Below are 20,945 nucleotides of genomic sequence, written 5' to 3'. Positions count from 1 at the left end.
CCCCGCAAATGTCTGTTGGTTTGTAATATGTGATTAAAATGACGTTTTAATAATAATTTTTGTTCTAATGACCAATTCTCTAAAATATTAGTATAATTCATAATGTTTACTATTTTTGTCAGTTTTAATCCATTAATAAAGTCATATTGTGAATAATATAGTTTCATACTATCGGAAAAAACGAGGTTATTTCCTACTTTTAATTTATAATTGACGTTGACCGCTTGAATTTAATAAAGCTTCCGTGAATGTTAAATAACATAAATGCATTATGCATGTGTAGTGTAGGTAAATATATTAATGACAAAATGGATGCAAAATGTCTGTTTTTTGGTTATTCTCTGGAAAATATTATATTAATTAATCGTTAATCATTTTTAATTGATTTAACGAGATAAGAAGTGAAGTGACAGTTATCTTGCAAAATCCTTAAATAAACGGACTATGTTATAAGAAAATTTAATTCCCTGAAATTTTCGATGTTCTGATTAAAAATGTTTGTGTTAAGCTTTTTTTTCAATTTTTAAACATTTGAGTAGGTGAAAGTCCCCCAGAGGCGGACACCTAAGGTTTAACAAAAAAAAAAAAAAAAACCACCTCGGGAAAAATCACTTTATTTATGAAATAATTAACTCAACTAAGTATAAAATCAATAAAAATGCAACATCTTCATAAACTATTTTATAAAACTAAATTAAAATTAAGTGATAAAAAATCCAGTTCTTGCAAGAGGCACCTACTACCGGACGGACTTAAGATCGAACCCCCAGCTCCGGACACTTTCAAAACAATCTGCATCGATCACATATGTAGGCATCTGCACATTTAGGGATGTCTGCACATGCTTCATGTGCCCACCCATTGGAGCTAGAGCACTGTATCCAGTCTTCGTTGTAGTCCTCTAAGCAAACTACGCAAGTCGTTTTTTTCTGTGTCAGGTTCAGGTATTGGAGTTAATAATTTATTTTTATTTCCACTTTTTCCTTTGATCATCAAGCCCTTGGTTTGTTTTCCGATATCGGCCATTGAAGTTTTGAAAGATTATTATAAAAAAGTGTACATACTTACGAGAAAAATCGTCCCTTGTCCGGTGTTAAGGGACACCTTTTTGCCCGTTATTAAGGGACAAGGAATCGCCAAAATGACGTGTTTTGTATCGAAACTGGTTTGGAAATCAGCAAAAACTTTCACAATCTACAAATAATAATGGACTACGATCTTTATTAATAATAACCATAAACACGTACACATTAAAACTAAGCAGTAACACTAACTTGGATTTTAAGTGACACATCGTTCTCCCGCCAAAAACAGCAATCACCAGCTCCCACCGCGGCCTTTTGCGTCACTGGCCAGCCGTGTCCCGTGATACTGTATTGTTGCGCTCCACCGCACCCCTGTCGCCATCTTTGAATCGCACGCGTTGTAACTTACCGAGATAGTTCGAGCGTCCGGCGCTAGGTGCCGTCCGGCGTTACAGGACTTCTTCCTATAGTTCAAATACGAAAATCTAAAAGATTATTTAGTTTCTAAAAGAGTATTTTTTTACGTCACCTTAAAAATGAAGAAATATATGGAACATCTAAAATACATTGGAAAAATTCCGAAATTCAATGAGAAATTATTATTTTTTCAAGTTTATACAATAGATAAACAACTCCCTTTGACTGGATAAGCAATGTATATATCTTATGTAAATTTCTATGAACTTTTTTATGTTAGTTTCCATTTTACGTTTCAATTAGTAAGGTTTTCACATTCTCGGTCATTTAAGAATTGAATAAAATTTTCATCACGTTCGATCGTAAATGTGAATTTGACAGGTTTTAATTTTTTCAAACAGTTATTAATTTTTTAACTCACTATACTGATAGCGAACTTCTGAAAGTCCTGAAGATAATAAATAATAGTTTTTTGAAATACTCGTATGGTTTTATCGAAAAATCAGACTGGTGTAAAGGACAATAAGGTTTAGGGCTTTTACATAAAACAAGCCTTAATAAATTAAACAAATGCATTCAAATTTACATGAAAAAAAAAAAATTATTAGCTTATTTTTTTATTTATTGTTTTTGTGTTTAATTCGTAGATCTCCATTTAATTTTTTAAAAATTTAATAAAATCAAATTTAATAATATAATTTATATATAATTATTAAATTTGATTTTAATTAAATTTAATGAAAGAAAACTTATTTCCTAGCATACCTACCTAGAATTGGATGCGCATTAAAATTTATATGTATGTTACTGTAGTAAATAATCGAATATAATAAACAAGATAGGAACAAAATGAATCAACCTAAGACCTGAACTCCACTCCGTCGCAAATATAAAATTCATTGTTACAAATGCAGGGACTAAACAACTCGCACTAGAGTTTTGGTCGCAGTGTGTTAGTACATGTTATAAAATGATAGTATTTAATATACAAAATGAAACAGAGGTATTTAATTCATATAAAGTATTCGTTTAAAGCAGCGTCTCCTGCGTCCGTTTCAACAATATTGTTTCAAACATTAACACAAACATTTAGGCGTTCTCATCCACATTTTTGTTCGAAAACGCAATGTTTGTGCTTCCCGTGGCCGATGGAAAACATTCACAAGCACATTTGAAACGGGGAAGGCAGAGGAGGGGATTATTCTACTTTTGGATAACCACCGCGCGGTGCGGTCTGTCACAGGGCATATAGAGATTCTCAAGTGGTCCATCAGGTTTGTATATGAATCACCAGTTGCGAGAAATCGTATGTGACAGCCAGTCGCATTTCTGGTGAAATGACATGACGTTTTTTTTAAATATCTGGCCGAGTAAATAAAATTAATTCTTCAATATGAATTTCCGAGACGTGGAAGAAATTACCTAAACCAAAACTGTCTTCTATTTTCAATTCCTGATATAAATTATAATTTAGATATCGATGTTATGGTCACCCTCGAAATCTATGTTTCCTCCTTGGTGCAATAATTTCTGAAATCGTTAAACTGCAAGAAAGTATTCTTCGTCAAAACTCATCTTGACAGTTGACAGCGAAAATAAAAACACACACGTCTTCCTCATCAGACATATACAAAATAACGTCAAAATGTCTATGGCCACGCCCACCGCGCCTCAATATTTCAACAAAGGGAGGATACGAAATATGGACGAAAACAAAAATGTTTGCGCTGATGTTTGAGGTAATGTTTGATTATTGTCTGTGGAAACGGTTGCAGGAGATCCCGCTTAAGGTGTATTGATATTTCTTTAAAAGGAATTTTTAAGTGAAAATTTGAATTGGATTATATCGCGTATTTGTTTAATGTTATGTGCAGGGTTGTTAAATGCCATCGCAATGTAGTAATAGACTTTAATAAATATTTGTTTGTTTGATTGTTTTACTAAAAAGGTAATTAAATTAATCGCAGTAGAGTCCGGGTATAATACTCGTAGGTACAACAAATACAAAGCAACGAGAGGAGAAAAAAAGAAAGAAAACCCGCCTACAGTAAATAACAAAAATCAACATTAAAAGAAAAAGTAAGGTACAGGGTTTTCCAATAAGAGGTGTTATTTTGATATTCAATCATAAAAGATAAATGGTTTTGTTGCTTGTGTGGCACGTAGCGCCGTCTTGTTGAAACTAAACGTTGTCCAGATCAATACCATCCAATTCCGGCCATAAAAAATCATTAACCATCTCTCGATAGCGCAATCCATTCACCGTAACTGTTGCTCCAGCCTCATTTTCGAAAAATGTCCAATGACTCCGCCGGACCATAAACCGCACCAAACAGTCACACGTTGAGGATAGAGAGGCTTTTCAACAATAACTCTTGGGTTTTCCGAGCCCCAGATGCGACAGTTTTGCTTGTTGGCGAAGCCACCGAGGTGGAAATGGGCCTCATCACTCAAGATGATTTGCATTTGATTCACTCAAGTGAATTTTAATAATTTCATTTTTATTAATGGCGTAGTTTCTACTTGTCAAATGTCAAAAAATTACAGCTTCAAAAGTAACATCTACCGAAATAGCGGGTTATTCAAAATAACACCTCTTATAGGAAAACCCTGTATATAGTAAATATAAACACGAAAAGTAAATTACACATAATATAAAATGACGTTAGCGAAACAAAATTTTAGATATTTCTGATTTACCTTTTAGTAAATGAAAATATCAACTCAAATAAATTTATTTCCAAGCCTTCGAACTGGGGAATGAATTAAATACGCGCGACGAAGAATAAACAACGAATATTATTTAGTTTTATTTGACATATTTTCAGGTGTTGTTATTATTTTATGTGAAATTTGACACGTTAGGTTCATTTAAAGTATTATATGATTTTAAGTGTCTATGAAACAATTCATAAAAAAATCTTATGCAGTATTTTACGTTGGCATATATATTTCAATTATTTCAGACAAGCTATAGTATTTTCACAAAATCTTACTCGAACGTCTCTTAGGTAGTGGCGCAGTTTTATTTGGCCATTAGAATTTTATCGTTTATCTATATAAGCTCTAGTATCTTAATCGCTTCCATTACGATGAGTTATATCGGCTTTGCATTGTTTTCCGTCATTCTCTTTTAATAGTTTCTATAAAGTAACGAGACAAAGGAACATGACAAAGAAAAGCTCGGCACTATCCAATCATAAAAACATAGGGACAAATGTTTTTTTCAGGTTTTTCCGTTTAATTGCATGTAATTATTTTTTTAGATTAGTTTCATACAGGAGGCCCAGAGAAAAATAATATAACTCAGGGTCTATTTCATCTTTGGGGATGATGTCTGGGTGGTCTTTTTAAGTAAAGGAAACAGAAGAAGTTCTGCGAAGGAAAATGGGAAATGGGGGTGGATGGAAATCTGGGGTCTGTGTGTCCAGGAGCGATGGGTCGATGGTGAGCGGTGCGAGGTGATGGGTCAAGAGAGTCCTGCTGAATGAAATAATGTTTTCGCCAACGCGTTATACGCACTTTAAAAAATGGGGACTAAATTTCAAAAAATTATATTGCATTAGATTGTACGGCAAAAATCAGGTAGATCTTTTTAAAATTCTGGCGCGGTATCCACAATTTTCACCATAATGGTGTTTTGATGGATAAGCAAAAATCAGTTTGAAACTTTAGTTGTTCTATTTACAGTTTAAATATGTTTAGCCACTGTAAGTGAATAGCAGCGGTTGGCAGTGACTTTTGATACCAAAAAATAAACTTTTAAATAAAGATAAGGTTTGAAGATTTGCTTGAAAACACGGGTTTACAAGCAAAAGGTGGGAATGAAAAGATTTTGTTCACTATAAAAAAAATAACTGTCAAGAGGAATAAACTGATCTTAAAAAAAACTCTCTCTTCATAAAACACATAGGTAGGTACACTTTCTTACCACATCAGATATCACTTTTATAAACTCCCTTCATAAAACACATAGGTACACCTTCTTACCACATCAGATATCACTTTTAAAAACTCCCTTCATAAAACACATAGGTACACGTTGTTACCACATCATCTATCACTTTTAATCCCCCTCTGCTTGTTCTTACCATATCATCTATCACTTCGAATCCCCCTTTGTTCTTGTTGTTCCGCTTCATTCGCATTGTCAACATTTGTGGTAAATAACTAAACTAATTAACCATCATATGGATCTTCAGATTTCTCACACGATCATACATGGTTTTGCCACACATACGCCTTAGGGATCTGATTTCTGCAGCATTCAGTTTACTTTCATCCTTCCTCTGGCAGTTGGCCTCACTGTCGTAGATCAGGGTAGATACCAGTGTCCAGAACTCCTTTGTGGACTGTTAGTTTCGCTTCTTTGGAAAATTTGCCAGCGCCAACTGCCTTCAGTCCTCTATTAATGAAGTTGCTTGCATTTACTCTTCTTTCCATATCTTCTTCCCATCTCTTGTAAACATACTTCCCAAATACACAAACTCATTCACCTGCTCCACGTATTCATCATTCAAAACTATATTGCGTACTGTTTTCGTTTTCGTGTTTTGTGGCTAAAATATAACATATCTTGCGTACTTGGTCTCATCAAAACGTGCTCCACTATTAGAAGGCACTAATCGCTGGGCTTAGACCGGATTTTGTAGTTTTCGGTCGTTCAGTGTAAGACCGCTGGGAGCGTTGGATCACAAATCGGACTATATGGACTTAAAAAGTATAACTTTTTTTTCATTTATGTCTCATTTAAATATAATACATCAATGCTAATTGGTTTATTTACGCTTTTTACGTTTTCCTTGTAGTATTATATTTATTACATATAATACTACTAGTATGTTCAAATATGTTATATTTTTGTAATATTTAATTATAGAAGACAATAAAGCGATTCCTAAACGAACATTAGAAACAGAAAAATCAGAAAAATATACGGTCACATCTACGACTCGAACCCAGGACTCTTGCCATGCCGGGGCACTAATTAAATATTACAATGTGAGGTTTTACTCATTAAGTTAATAATAAAATCAAAATATTATATTTTTGTTTATCGTCAATTCGATTTATTCTTATGATTACTTTTACTTTGTTTTTGCGCGTAGATATTTTTATTGGTAAGATTATCTATTTGCTTTATAGTCTAAATAGAGTATATATTTTTTACTTACAAATGCTCAACCAAGAACATCAAATACTACATACCCTTCACCATATAATACATTATAATTTACTTTTAGTATTCTTAGAATCCATTGCGAATTTATTTTTCAACATATTGTATTTCACGGTTTGCATTCGAATGGCTTTAGCGCATATTTATTTCTAGAACTCTGGGTTTTTGTAGTCTTAGTTCCAAGGGGGGAAATCGTATATAATGATTTTTTATGCTGATGACTCTAAAGGGTTTATTATCAATACCGGATACTCCGGCTAAAATAGGATTCTTTGTCCTGGATTTTTCACGCGAGACCGTCAAAACAGGCTTCTGATATTTCCTGGGTGTAGAATAAACTTACCAATGCTGATGGCCTTGGGAATACTCACTAGGTTAATTAACTGCCTTGCTGGAATTGTGGATATTGCCGAGTTGCGCTGCCACATTCTTTAGCCACGGTATCACATCTACATACCTAAGAACACACTTCACTACAATCTTCGATAACATATCTGCCCTGATGATGTACACTATAATGCTGTCCGAAAAGATGGTTAAGAAGGAAGTAGGGCAACACGACATTTATTTATTTATTTTATTAATACGAGACTTAGAGGGTACATATGGAGTTTGTAATATTTCACCCTCCATGCTAGGGATGACCCTGTGTTATGGCGGATGAATGTTACAGTTTGAACAGAATTTATAAATTACTATCACATGAAAAAGAAAAATAAGAAAAATGAAGTAAAGCTAGTTTGGGTTGCAAGAAGAGAATGGAGAAGTCTGAGAATTATAAGAAGATTACAAGGTCTATTTACTAATAATTTGAGAATAGAATAGATCACACTAATTATTTATATACATATTATACCGCTAAGTTAGAGAATAAGGATATGTTATGTTTTGTCTGAAAGGTGATTACATTGATAAGTGTAGAATGAATGGGTATTGTAGTTCTAATGTATTCCGTGTGAAAGGATCCATTTCGTAATTTGTTTTTTTAAAGGAATGGGGTTGACTCACGGTTTTTAGGTTTTCAGGGATAAGGTTAAAGATTTTAGGAGCTAGGAAGAAAAATTGTCTTTGAGCTGACGTGGTATGTAGTGAAGGTACTTTGTAGTGACCGGAAAAAATTGATAAATTGACATAAAACCCCAAAAAATTGATTCGCCAAAACTTGAACACTATTCTCTTTTTAAATAATATGTATTAATAAACGTAACATTTGCTAGATAATTGTCTATTTATTTATTTTGCAAAACAGTGAAATATCCCATACATTTTTCAAGTAATTCAAAATAACAAAACAATATCGTTGGCTTAGATAATCTACGAAAAAAAGGTTTTATGTTGGTACATATAATTAAATATTAAAGGACACTTCGTGCGTAAACGCAAACCCCAAAAATAAATTACTTAAATACTTTTGTATTGTGATGATTTACTATGTGATTTGGTATTATAATTACTATATCTCAAACCATAATAATGGTTTAAATGTGACTTAGCGTGGAATAAATTCGCCAAAGTCAGTCTGGGTTATTTTTACGAGTAAAATACGACAGACTTATCGTTTTAGTGTGTTCTAACTGTGCATCCTGAGTAATCTCCTTTTATTGCGCGTTTTATAGCACTAGCAATTATTATCATATTATAGACTAAGCTGGAAGTGAACAGCTTTAGATCGATATATAATGGAATAGAGTAAGGAGACACTAGTTAAGTTAACCGGCATATAATAATAAATTGTTTGTTTCAGAAAAAAAATTCTCTCAGGGCTTATGTCATCTTATGTGTGGTGTCTTATTAAGATAAGGAAGGGGATGAAGTTCTAGAAAGGAGAAGGATATGAGGGGTTGATAAGAATCTGATGTTCAGTGTTTCCAGGAGTGTCGGACGTATGAATTCATCACTCTCATTGCGGTGCAAGGCGATGTTCCAAAAGAGTCCTGATGGAGAGGTCAAATGGTCACCCTCAACCAGCCTCTTCCAAACCAGCCTGCACATTTGGTGGGCAAACGCATCTCTAGCCAAAACCCGGACAAACCACACTTATTGACATGGGAACCCCAGCTAAGTCATCAAACGTAGCGAAACAGTTGGTGTTACCTATGACAGAGTTTTCCGAAGTTTTTTTTCGGTTTATTGTTGTGTTTTGTAATTGTAGCAATGATATTCAGTTTCAGTTTTTCAGTTTCAGTGCCGGCAACCCGGGCGTTTATTTAAGGTTGGTTTTGTACAGATGTTTTTTTTTTCATTACCCCTCCTCACTAGACAAAGTCTGTTCTGAGGCTGATAATTAACAATTTATATATAAACTAAATGTTAAGTAAAAAATAGTAAAATAAAATAGTAAGAAAAAATAGTAGTAAAAAAATGAGTACTATAAAAATAGAAAAATAAGTGTATAAAAATATTAAATGAGTATTTCGTATTATAATTAATTGTAAAATTTTGTAATTTTGTTGGAATTTGTTTGCAGTATGGTTTGTAAAATGTATCAGATGTTTAGAATATTTCTAATATCTGTTCTTTCTTTTACCATCAACCAGTTTACAAATCTTTTGAACCCCCAATTCAAATTATTTGGAAGGACGTAAGTTTTAGTTTGGGTTAGGAACATGTTGAATATGTGAGGAGCCAGGTAAAATTCATGTCTTTTAGCGATATTTGATTTGATATACGGTACATGTAATTGTTTGTGTGTAATTGCTCTCGTGTTTTGCGAGTGAGTTATGTGATGTGGTAATTTTTTTATGCAGTTTTTGTAGATGATCTTCTTTTTGAACAGTTTATTTATTTATATTATATTATTATTGTCATTGAGCACTAGGCCAGTGGAATAAGAGATCCGAAATGCAACTGTCGTCCAATCACACCAACGGAAAATATCAAATATATTGGTATTAACTTCGACCGTTATTTAAAATGGGACAGACATATAGAGTCGGTTAAAGGAAAGCTAAACACGTTGATTTAATTTTTAAAAAACATAAGAAATATACTAAACTTATATGATATAAAGAATATATACCTCGCAATAGCACAATCCATAATGGAATACGGCATTATTGCCTGGGGCTATGCCAGTAAAAAATGCATAGACAAACTGTTTAAAGCTCAGAAAACCTTAATAAAAATAATACTCAAAGTACCAATACTAACACCCACTTCAACCGTATTCAAAAAATTCCCAGTGTTGAAGATTCAAAAATTATATTCAAAACAAATACCTTTCCTTTACAAGAACCTAAACACATTTAAAACTTCACAAATTTCTCGCAATACTAGAACAAGACATGCACACCAACTACTAATACCAAAAACCAACACATCCTTTGGAAAAAAACACTACAGATTTCAGGCTATAAAACTATACAATTCACTTCCAAAACAATATAAAACATCTAATCTTACAGAATACAAATAAACTCATATGGAACTGGCTACAATCATTTTAATTATTTAATTTTGTTATATTTCGCATTTGTTTTTGTTAAAACTATGTAAAAAATGTATTTAAATATTTATTGTTTCTCTGTGTAATCTCCGCTGTATTGTTTACTATTATATAACTTTACAATTAAAAACTTCCTCCACACAGGTGTACTTCTAGCGTGGAGGACAATGTACTATACCTTTGTAATACTAATTTATTTAAGAATAAATCAAAAAAATCATAATTATTCTGGTAATCCTATTATATGTTTTATAGACTATTCCCCTGATGTAAAATACAAGTTTGCGACCTTGGCGCACCTGTACTAACGCTGCCATTTTGTAAAAACTACCAAAATCGGGCCAAAATCTAGTTTTTCCCAAATAACTCATGTACCCTAATATGCATACCATGGAAAATGTAAAAACGTTTACAGAAACTTTGTTAATTGTAAATTAATTTCTTTAACGTTATTTTATGAAATATCACCTTTAATAGCTTCTAAAGCCCTTAGTTTTTAAGCATAAGCTGGCTTTTATAACTTTGGGGATCTGGTGAGGAAACACGCAATGATTAATGATTAATTTATTTTTAGTGTACAAATGTAATCAATGTCCTTGATAGGTTTTTGATAATTTTGTATTTTATCCCTGATAATTTTGTATTTAATTTATGGTAAGGAATATAATAGTGTTATCTATCAAATTATTAAAAACAATATAACGTATTGTTGAGCATTGATATTTTCTACTAAATGGCTCTGTAAATAGTACTAACACTATTACCTGTTAAGGACTGTATCACGACGTCTACATACTGTAAATAGTGTTACCACCGTGTTTCACGCCCTTACCGCTAAACTTCAGGGATAATTATTATTTATGATTATAAAAAAAATTCCATTGAAGTGTTTTAATCAAAGCAATTTTAAATAACATAAAAAATTCTAGTATAACTGTAGCTTGACCGTTGCGGGCCATATCGTACATGATCGGATAACAGCGGTTATTCATTTGGAAACATGATCCAATTATAGTTAAAACAAATAAAATAGTGTAAATTCAACATTAACCATAAAATGTGTGTAAATACGAATGCTTTGAAAAAGGCCGAAAACAAGAAATTTCTGAAAACTTTTTATTTGGGCACTAATTTTACAAAAGTTACACGATTTATAATTTTTTTTTAAGATGTATGATTTTCACTTAACCCTTGTACGTTGTAGAGATGATAATCAAGAAATGGTGGGAGGGGGGGTCGAAGGGAACAGATAGAGATGGAGAAACACACCAACCGAATTGGCTGAATCCCAAATAGCCAATCAATTCCCTCGTTTTACTTAATGTAACGAGAAATGAAGCTACTCGTCAAATTCTCTCAGGGGCTCTCATTTGAGAGCGCTTCGTTTAATAATGAACCTTGCGAGGGTTAAAAGGTTTTCAAGAACAAGCTTTTTAAAGAACTTTACTATTATGAACATATATTATGTTTAATAATGATCTCTAGTAGGGTAAGAGAAAAATAGTTAGTTATTTATTAAATAATAATAATGTGTATATGAAAGAAAGAGTATTTTTTTAGTAGTAATATGGTATTAATCTTTAATAATATTAAAAAAATAATAATAAATAATATAATAACATAACAATAATGATCCTAATTAGAATTATTTGCCGATGGTGAGGAACTGTAAACACCCATTAATAAATTAAATGATAACATGATTACAGGTTGATTAAAATAGCCTAGCTATATATAAATTGCCTATGATGCCGAACTGTACACACACATTAATAAACTAAATGATAACATGATTACAGGTTGACTAAAATAGCCTAGCTATGTATAAATTGCCTATGATGCCGAACTGTACACACCCATTAATAAACTAAATGATAACATCATTACAGGTTGACTAAAATAGCCTAGCTATGCATAAATTTTTAGAATGTTTTGAAATGGTTCAGATTGTCTCCATGTCATATTATCAAGAAGAAAAAAAATTCAATCAGATCCAAATGCGCAATCTTGGTGTGATTCTCGATGGTAAGTTACAATATGAAAATGTCATATAATTAATAAAAATGCTCGGATTCATAACAATAAATTTAATAATAATCTTTTATTTTCTTAAATTTTTTAACTTGATTAAAATTTTCATGTTCATGAGATGCTTGGTTTCAAAGTCAAGCAAACTACATGATATTATATTAGAAATTAATTTACGTGGTGTAGGTATTAAATGCATTACATTTTATAAAAATTTCAATAGTTGAAATGAAAGTGCACATATATACGTACCTGGAAAAAGAGTGAAAAAATGGCTAAAAAATGTAATAAAAATATTTTGACAGTAAATTGATTTTCAATTGAATTTATTTTATTTTAATTCTTGCGTGGTAAATAATAAAAAAAATCTTGGACCTTAATTAATAAATGATTAATAAATGATTTTTTATTTTGCTAGCGACTAGAAATTTTTATCGGTGTAACAAAAGAACAAAATCATTAAATATTACAAAAAACATATAAATTTGAGTTGATTTCCGTTGCCAGGGTCGTCACCAGATATTAGTCCACCGCTACAGCCAGGGCCGCGGATCCCTGCCTTTGGGGGGCTCGTGAAAATCAAATAAAAACCGATTCGCGCATAAAAATGGCTTCAATTTCATCTCATGGGGTCGTTACTTTGCCATTTGATTACCTCTCAATTCGGAGGAGGCGTCGCGCATTGCTGAGGGGAGTCACGAAATAGGCAAATCTTTTACTTTTAAAAGCCGCGCCGCACGGTGTGGCGAATAGGTGTTTTTGCGGCCATGGTGTGTTTATGAGAAAACAGTTAGGTATTTTTTCATGAAAGTTTTTACAATATTTCTTGAAAAATGTAGCATTAAGGAAACAAAATTGGGTTCCTGAAATAAAGGTTAAAGTGCTGAAAAAAATTCTGAAACACGGAAGTTGTAGAGCAAAAAAAATAATTCATAGATTTTTCATCGTTTTTTTATGAACATTATAGAATATTGTAACTTTAAAAAAAAGTTTTAGGAATTAAGTTTTAAAAACTGAAAAAATCCTTAGACTCTGAAATTCGGTAATATTGTACATATAGTTTCATTCTTTTTATAAATATTTTATAATTATGGGACATGTAAAAATGGGTGCATAACCATAAGTCGTATATACTAAATTGAACGGAACGGAATCTCTCTCAACAAAAAAATACAAATGTTTTTTTTTAATAATTTTATTTAATTAATGCACTCTCGGGAAAAGATTTTATATTTACAGAATTTAAAGGAAGAAAAAATGAAACGACAAAACAATTTTTTTATGTACGTAAGTTCCTAGGTATTAAAAACAAATCTGGTGAAAATAAATTAGGTATGTTCAAATTTATAGTACATTTAAGTATATTTAATTTTATAGTACAAACTAAAAAAAGACATCAATATTCATAATCCACATTCACGAAATATCTCTTTGAGGTATCAAAAAATAAAAAAAATAATAAATAATAAAATGATCTCTCCAAATAGAGGAAAGATAATAAAAACCATCTTCCCGAAAATATACGCATCTGAAATTTTTTATCCTCTTGGTTTCCTGGAAGACCCAGGGGACAAATTATATTAAAAAATACTTTTTATTTTCAAGAACGTAAAAATCCGTAAAGAATGAAATACGTTTGTGAAAATAAAATAGAAATGTAAATTTTTAAAATTAAAAACCAAAAGATGTTTAACCTATCAAATAAACAACATTCACAATACGGGCCTTTGAAATCAACCAAAAAAAACTCAAAATAAATAAATTATAAAAATTATCTCTCCAAATAAGGTAAATTTAATAAAAAATGACTTCCCGAAAATATCGGCAGGAGGAATTTTGGAACCATCTACTAAAATTGTTATTACATAATTTCTACATATTGGTTTCCCGGAGGATCAGCAGATGGACAAACTACATTCTACTTTTTTTATGTTTATTTTTGAGATCGTAATAACTCCATAGGGTATGATATATAAAAAAATATAAATATAAATGTAGAAAAAATAAATATAATAAAAGCCAAAAGGTGTATTACATATAAAATAAACAATATTAACGATACGATAAGTCCTCGAAATCAACAAAAAACAATCACAATAATAGAAATTATCACTTCAAATAGAGAAAAGTTAATAAAACTAACTTTTCGCAAATATCTGCAACTGAAATTCGGCAACCAATTACTAAAATGATAGTTATAACATATTTTCTATATTTAGATTTCCAGGAGGATGTCGGTGGACAAACTATATTTAAGTTTATATTGTAAACTATTCAAACTAACGCATGTGCTGAATGAGAGACCTAGGCATATTTTTTGATTTCAAGTTTCGTATCGATGGGCACAGAATATTATGAGTAAAGCTTATTGAGTGCTAGGCTTTGTTGTAAGAGACAGCCGTGTATTTTGAAATCCTGAAACTTACCTTCTCCTTTACTACACGCTATTCCGTTCTCAACTGGAATATTGCTCCTATATATGGATTCCACTTTATGGTATTTATAAAGATAATATTGAAAGCATTCTAAAGAAATTTCTACAGTGTCTCAGAATTTCAGAATGAGCGCACCTAAACGGGGATACATAAATATGCTATTGAAATATAACGTCTCCACTCTCTCTAACCGGCGAATATACCTCGATCTCATGATCCTGAATAAAGTTTGCAATAAAATTGTGGACTGTCCTGACTTACTGAAACTAATAAACTTTAAAATACAACTCAGAGCAACTGAGTTAACTCAGAGCAACTGAGTTAACTCAGAGCAACTAGAAAAGTGAAAGCCAAATTTCTATAAAAACAACTACCTTCACATACTTCCTTCATACATTATGTACTTTCTTAATTTTTTTTAAAAATTCTTTTTAGAATTAATTTACTTTATCCTCTATTCTATGAAAAATATTTAATAATGGATATTGTGCGCTTCTTCCTATTTTAATTAACAATTGTTAATATTATATTTGTAAAGTTGTAAAAAAATTATAAAAAATCTTAATCTTTATTTTCGACACCGTAAAAAATTCATAAGCATGAAATATAAAAATGAAAAAATAAATAGAAATGTAGAAAAAAATATGTGTACTAAAATCAAATATATTTAACACATAAATAAACCAAATTAACGTTATGAGTCTTCAAATTCAAACAGAATATGTACCGAATTTCTGTCCCTTATTAATTTTAACATACCTTTGAGACATACACGACGTACAGTGCTATTTCACACGCTTAATTATAAAACAAATACAACATCTAAATCGCCAATTAACCGAGCTCTTCATACTCTAAATAATATTTGTCTAAATTCTAACATTTTTTCGGATTCACTGCCCAAATTCAAACATGGCATCATGTCAATAATTTAAACTCTTCAATGCAGACATACAAACACACAAACACACACACATACATTACACACAAAAACCTATATACCACACGCGTCACATGTTAATTAAGGAATAAACATACCACTTACCAGACATTTCAAGGAAACATATCATAGGTACCCAACATGAAGTATCTTATTCCAGTATATTGTTTCATCTTTGTAAATCGTGTACTGTTTGTTTCTATAATTAGTCCAGTCAAGATGTACATCCGTGCTTGCAAAAGGTCCAGTCATTCTGAATTTTTTATATGTTGTTGGGACCTAAACCAGTATTAAAAAAAAAATTTTGCAACTTCGAAAGTGCTGTGCGAGCGGCGGCGGACCTAAAAAACCAGGAAATTTTCGGATTTTTTTCAGTTTTTGCTCAATATCTCAGTAAAGGAAGGGTCTGACCGGTGGAGTCATTACACATACTTTTAAATAAGACTAAATTTGCTATAATTTTAGACCAAAACAAGCTATATAAAGCCATTGGTTTTCAAGATACAGTTCTTCAAAAATAGGCAATTTTTTCCAAAAAGTGAAATTTTTTCGAAATGGTCACTTATTTTGTAAAATAATTTCTAAAATACGCATCTCACGTCAAATATTGTTTGTAATAAAGTTGTTGTAAATTTAATAAGCTTTTATTTGAGACTAGATTGATATCTGTAGACTAAATGGTTCTCTCAAAAATGGCAGATAACCAAAAACAGTCATAAGTGGGTTTTGGGTGAAATGCAAATAAACTGTTCTCGCGTCTTTTTATGGTTTTATTGTGCTGTGAAGTAAATCCATTAATCATCGTGGGCTTATCCTAGGGTTATAATATAATTACGACTATTTCAAATTTCAAGTACCCATTAGTACCTATACCCATGGGTACCCATATGAATGGGCACGCATATTCACGAGCTGTTCGAGCCCACATTTTGGTGAACCTCACACTGGCCAGCATTGTTTTTTATGAGGTTGACATAACTCCTGAGGAGCGAGACGAGACTGAAAAATTGCTGCGAGACACTGAAAGGTCTCTCACTATATCAGCAGAAGAAATTGATACCTACCAAATACTAAAGGCAAAATTTAAAAGTGCCTTGGAGAAAATTAAAGCGAATGGTCCAACATCACAGTTGTGGGTCCAATACTTTCGTATGACCACTTTGATAAAACTAGTCATCCAGGCAGAGCGTGCTGGTGATTGGAACCTTCATTTGTACACTGTCCACAAGATGCTCCCTTTTTTCCACGCAGTTGGACATTTTTTGTATGCTAAGAGCGCGCACCTCTATCTTCAGGATATGATGGCTCTATAAGATCGGACGAATAAATGTGAATACGACATGTTTACAAAAGGATCCTTCACCATTTGCCGGTCTGACAAGTTTTGGTCTGGGTTGTGGTTAGACCTAACAATTGAGCAGAAGCTGATGCGATCCATGAAAACCTACGGTGGGTAGACCCAAGGAAGAGGAATCTCCGAAAGTGTTCTGGCAAGGTGGACAACAGGAATGGTGTTTATGTTGAACATTTGTGAAGAACTGGAAAGTTTTTGCAGCTTATCATGTCACACTGGAGAGCAGCATGTAGACATGAGACCTTCTCGAATCATCCGAGATAATAGTGATGTGGAAAAACTAAAAAACTGGTTTGCTCTCCACCCTCCATTTCCCAAAACTGACAGTTTAATTTCTATCAGTAGTGGTTTACTGGCAGGTCCTGAAATTAATTTCCATACAGCCCAGAGAGTTGGAACGGAAGGAGTAATGAAAATTATGGGGAAAATGTACGACAAGGTAGTAATAAAACGGAAAAATAAAGTTACCACGCTGGCATCGATCACCTCAACCGTTAAACTGCCGGACAAAAACAGAAGAGTGGCTGTGGATCCGCTCACAATTTTTCAGCGAGTGTGTATTGCAAAGAAATCTGAACAGGATTTACAGGATGACTTCAAGTATGAGTTGGCCCCGTTCCCGATGTCTCTGTTCAATGAACAAGGGATGCGCAAGGGCACAAAATCTACTCTGTGCTCTGCCTTCACTCCCCTTTCCAGCCACACGCCGATAGATGCCAGCACTCACGTCATTTTGGATGTTGGCTACCTCTTGCACAAGGTCGTGTGGCAGCGAAAAAGCACGGTTCGAGCACTTTTGGCGCGTTATACCACCTACGTCCGAAAGCACTTTGGGAAGAACGTCTCCATCGTTTTTGACGGCTACCCCGAAGATGATACCAAAAAAAACACCAAAACAGCGGAACGACTCCGGCGCTACGCAGCTCATTCCAGCTACGAATTGACTTTCGATGAATCCACAGTAATTCGAATTGCTCAAGAGCATGTTTTGGGCAATGAAAACAATAAGAGACGCCTTATAACTCTTCTCTGTGACGCCTTTCAGAAGGAGGGAGTAGAAGTGGCTGTTGCCGAAGAAGATGCTGATCGAAAGATCGTCAAGATGGCGTTATCAAAAAGAACAGATGCCGATCGGGTCGTCATAGTGGGAGAAGATGTCGACCTGCTCGTTCTTCTCAGTGGTTTAGGCGCTGAAGAGACAAACGTCTATCTTCAGAAGAGCACGAAGGGTGAAGCTGGTTGCTGTCACTACTCTACGACCTCTTACAACAACCAGGACTCCCGACAATTACCAGGAACGGTAATATTTACCCACGCGTTTGCCGGGTGCGATACCACCTCAGCACCGTTTGGCCAAGGAAAGACCAAAATCAGCACACTTCTGAGCAAGAGTGAACCACTTGCTGAGCAAGTGGAGGTCTTCCTTCGGCCAGACTCTACCCCACAAGCCGTGAGTGAAGCAGGCATCAAGTGCTTCGTGGCTCTATATGGGAGTGACATCGCGAGGGATACTTTGGATTTCCTGAAGTATAAGACGATTGTCACTTCAACAAACATAAACCTCGCCCGTTTGCCACCGACGGAAGATGCTGCAGGCCACCATGCAGCAAGGTGCTACCTCCAAGTGCAGAAGTGGCGGGGAGTCAACTTGAATCCCACTGAATGGGGGTGGAAGCTGTCTTCTCAAGGACTCACCCCCATCCCCACCACGATGGATCCCGCACCTCGTGCTCTTTTGCGAAAAATTTCGTGTAAATGCAATAAACGATGCTCTGGGAGCCGCTCGTGTAGAAAGGCTGGGCTCCACTGCTCAGTCCTCTGTCAGTCATGCGGTGGCAAATTTTGCATTAACGTCCCGGATGTGGAGCTGAAATGCTCGGACGATGAAGATGACCCGACTACAGACTGGGCGCCTCTCCCAGCTACGATAAAAAGAAAGACATGATTTGGCAACCAAGACACAATATGATTTATATTAGTTTTATTTTTTGTGTACATGTAATTTGTCCTTATAGTAGGTACCATGATGTTTGTACAAGCATTTTGGTATGTAGGTATATAAAACAATGTTTGAAGATGACGTTATTCCCGATAGATGTAATATCTTTTCTTTTTTTCATCAAAAATCTGTTAACTGTTTGATAAATAAAACCATAAAAAGACGTGAGAACAGTTTATTTGCATTTCACCCAAAATCAACTTATGACTGTTTTTGGTTATCTGCCATTTTTGAGAGAACCGTTAAGTCTACAGATATTAATCTAGTCTCAAATGAAAGCTAATTAAATTTACAACAACTTTATTTCCTTTAATATTTGACGTGGGATGCGTATTTTAGAAGTTATTTTACAAAATAAGTGACCATTTCGAAAAAATTTCACTTTTTGGAAAAAATTTCCTGTTTTTGAAGAACTGTATCTTGAAAACCAATGGCTTTATATAGCTTGCTTTGTTCTTAAATTATAGAAAATTTAGTCTTATTTAAAAGTATGTATAATGACTATACCAGTCAGACCCTTCCTTTACTGAGATATTGAGCAAAAACTGAAAAAAATCCGAAAATTTCCTGGTTTTTTAGGTCCACCGCCGCTCGCACAGCACTTTCGAAGTTGCAAAAATTTTTTTTTAATACTGGTTTAGGTCCTAACAACATATAAAAAATTCAGAATGACTGGACCTTTTGCAAGCACAACCCTCTTTTCATGTTTAACTTGACTGGACTAAATATAAAAAAAGTGTTTTCATAAGTATTAATTTAAAAAGTGGACAAAATTCACGATGTTCCATCGGTTCTATGGGATGAGAACACCATGCGCCGCGCGCCGTCTACTTTGTGTGTGTTATAAGGCGGTCTGATACAGACGCGGGTTCGGTCCCAAGAGAATGTAGATAATAATAATAATAATAATTGGATAATTTGTAGAGCGCCGTTTTTGTGAAAAATCACCTCAAGGGCGCGTTTGGGAATTAGATTTATCTCGTTTTCTTTGTTTTTACTTTATACGAAAGTTCAATTATAATGTGCTCCTAGAATGCGAAACAGTGATGATGTCACAAACAAATAACAATACAAAGGTTTTCATGATGTTAATTTTAGGGTGACAGGATAAATCATCAAAATGATAATTCATCACATCTTTAAAAATTTATATAAAGTCATGGAAAGTGATGAAACAAAAACTTTATTAACTTGGTTAAGTAGGTTAGGTTAGGTTAGGTGAGTTTTATTTGTTTATTTTTTCATCGTTTTTAATGACTTTATATCTCTTTTTAAAGGTGTGTTGAATAGTCTTGTGTTGAGTTATCATGGAACCGTACAAAAAACACTATTGCAAGTAATGCAGTTATTAAGGCGATGTCATACGTAGTAATGCAAAATCATGTGTTTTTGGTTTGAAAATTTGGTCGCCTAGAAATGTTTCAGATGCTTTAAATAAATACCGCGAGTATAGGTAATACATCTTGGCCTTTGAAATAATCGAGTATTTTTTAGATAAGTCTTTTTATAGGCCCAGAAAAAAATAATTTATAAGGCCTATGAAAACTGCTTTAAAGTTCAAAATTTCCTACTTACGAACACATTTTCGGTTATGGTTTCATTGTATAATGTGGAAAATTAAGTTATTTATAAAATGATCGGAAAACGTTTAAATATTTATGCCTGAACATCCACACAATAAAATAAAAGGCACTTTTTGGGCATGTTTTTTTCTTGCCTAAATCAAAACAGCTGGATGGTGTTAAGCGAGAATTTAAGCCTTATCGCCATCTACGTAAGGAGTGTTATTGATGGCGGCTCGATTCAAAATATTACACGGCGTATGGCATCGCCTTAATATAAGTGCAGTAAGACAATGCATAATTAAAAAGAAATATATAGCAGTGCAACAATAGTTGAACTAATTTATACTAGGCTTGTATAAGACCTGTCATAAATCGAAGTATGAGGTGTCTATGATGAGAGATTATGTTGAGAGTAATAATTTATTATTAACATTTTTTCAAATTAATACATTTTGGCTACATATATCAATTTATATATTACAACTGAAGCTTTCTGTAAAAAAAATGAATATTTAAAAATGAAGTATACAATAAATAATAAGAATAATAAACAATGAC

This window comes from Hesperophylax consimilis, chromosome 2 (genome assembly GCF_061612785.1).
Source record: "Hesperophylax consimilis isolate HC1 chromosome 2, BYU_Hcon_1.0, whole genome shotgun sequence".
NCBI classification, from domain to species: domain Eukaryota; kingdom Metazoa; phylum Arthropoda; class Insecta; order Trichoptera; family Limnephilidae; genus Hesperophylax; species Hesperophylax consimilis.
This window is presented reverse-complemented; position numbering follows the sequence as displayed.